Here is a 2,531-nt window from a genome sequence, read left to right on the forward strand (position 1 = left end):
ACTGTGCAATGCAGCTCAAGTAGCTCATGTGCCGTTAACACTCGCTATGTTAAAAGCGAGGCTAACTCCTCGCGATTGTCTAGCACTCGCTGCGAGGAAATCCATATACCGAAGGCGAGAGAGAGAGAGAGAGAGAGAGAGAGAGAGAGAGAGAGAGAGAGAGAGAGACAAAGTCGGGCCCATCGATTCTCTCTTGAGAGAAAGGGAGATTCCTCGCTAACCCTCGAGGTCTTCGGAATCACAGCGAAGACTTGAGATTTAGTGTAGTAAATTATTGGCTAAGAACTGCGAAATACGTTGAAAGAAGATCAAAACAGCAGAAGCGAAAACAGTAGCGACATCAAATTGGCTTAATACTTAAATCAGATCAAATCAAATTGACGTATTCTCTGAACACGTAGCGTATATCTGAAATACGAAAAATATTAAATGACAAACTAAGCCGTATCTCTTAAGTTCAACCAACTCAGCAAGGACTTATTTTTTGTCTTTCACAACAAAATGTGCCCCCGATTACGGACTCGTCAGCGATCGTGCTTATTATCATTTCGATGCTCGATTGGCCATCATGTAAGGATATAGTCTCCCAGCTACGATGGTGGTCGTCCACTTGAAAACGTCTCTCTCTCTCTTTCTCTCCAAGTCAAGATACTTTTAAGCCTCGTGTACGAGATCCGAAGCCGAGCAGAAGAATAAAGGAAGTCCGCAATCCGAGCAACGATGTGAGCGGGCGCGCGCATTAAAGTTCATATATATGTTACCGGCAAAACCCGCTTTTAGGCAAAAGTGACTTTTGCCTAGGCAAAAACAAAAATGCCTAAAATTTTAGGCAAAAACCGCAATGCCTAAAAAAGTTCAGGAAATTCCTAAATTTCTTAGGCAAAGCCCGCAATGCCTAAGCAATTTTAGGCAAAACCCGCAATGCCTAAAAAATGTTAGGCATTACTGTAAACAATAACACGTTAGTATACGATTAGTCAGCACCTAAGCCGGACTTATTTGTTAGTTTTGTTTATAACCCAATATGGATACAAGCTTATAATCTCACTAGTTACTTAACTTAAAATAAAGTAAAAATGGAGATTGAAATCGATAATTGGAAAAATCAGTTTGTCGCCGAGGCTAACGAAAAAGAACATTATAAATGTTATAAATACCGACTTATCTCCAAGATCAAACCAGGTAGTAGCATTAAATACTAGTGTACCGCTTGAAGATGTCTTTGATATCATTCAAGCCGTGCATATTGCCACCGGACATGGTGGGCGCGATAGGCTTTGGAAAGAAACATCGATCAAGTATTCCAACTTTACAAGAGAATTGATTGAGTTATACTTTAAAATGTGTTAAGTCTGTCATCAGGAAAAAATAAAGAGAAGAAGGGGGTTGGTATCCAACCCAATTTTCCATTCAGAAATGAATAGTAGATGCCAGGTGGACTTGATTGACTTTCAATCATCAAGTGTCGATGAGTTTAAGTTGATAATGGTATAGCATGACCATTTGACGAAATTTGTAGTTCTGAATGCATTAAAAATAAAACTTTTGTATTCAAATAAATGCGTATTTTTTCACTTTACATTAATTTTTCACTTAAAATTATTAGCTCGCAGTAATGCCTAAAATTTTTTAGGCATTGCGGGTTTTGCCTAAAAAATTGTAGGCATTGCGGGCAATGCCTAAGATTTAGGAAGTTCTTATATTTCTGCGGTTTTTGCCTAAAATTTTAGGCATTTCTGTTTTTGCCTAGGCAAAAGTCACTTTTGCCTAAAAGCGGGTTTTGCCGGTAACATATACATAAAAGATCGTAACGCGCGCTGCGCTCCACTTGACTTCCCTCCGAAAATAGAGAGATCACCGCACTTTGCGGCCTGGTGGCGGCGTGTCCCCAATATCAAATTCGAGTGTCCATAATCCGCGCACACATACATACACCCCTATCTATATGACAAGAGTCGCTTCTCTCTCTCTCTCACTCGCACTTTTAACAACGAGCCTACACATTCTCGCACTTTTTACACAAAGAGCGTCGACCTACACACGGGAGCTTAACGCGCGCAGTGAATAATGCAGCCCAGTATTGGGTGACAAGGGCTCGCTCGTATACAAGTCTCAAGTGGGTATTTGCATTGCAGCGCGAGATTGAATGTTGCTTAGAAGGAGTAGGTGGAGGAGCTTGTCGAGCTCGCGCGCGACCAACTTGCTCGTGCAACTTCGTTAAAATACTTTTTTGTTTAACGAGCTCGAGTTTCTGATTAAAAGTCATATTGTATACTGCGCGAGAGTATTTTACTTGTGCATATCAATGATTCATCTCAACACCTGTTTGCACCGCGTCAAGTATGTGTGTGTGTGTGTATCTGCGGGAGAGAAACGTGTATATCTCGTAAAACATTTGGCGCTTGTCTCCGGCCAAGACAGTTGCGTTTTGGGAAATCCAGCCGTTTGCGTGCGTCCCCGCAGCCGCCGCCGACGCCTCCGACGCCTCGCGCTTGTTTGCGTCCATTATGCACGTATACACACAAGTTCTA

Source organism: Trichogramma pretiosum, unplaced genomic scaffold (genome assembly GCF_000599845.2).
Source record: "Trichogramma pretiosum strain Unisexual culture from Peru unplaced genomic scaffold, Tpre_2.0 scaffold11, whole genome shotgun sequence".
Classification (NCBI taxonomy): domain Eukaryota; kingdom Metazoa; phylum Arthropoda; class Insecta; order Hymenoptera; family Trichogrammatidae; genus Trichogramma; species Trichogramma pretiosum.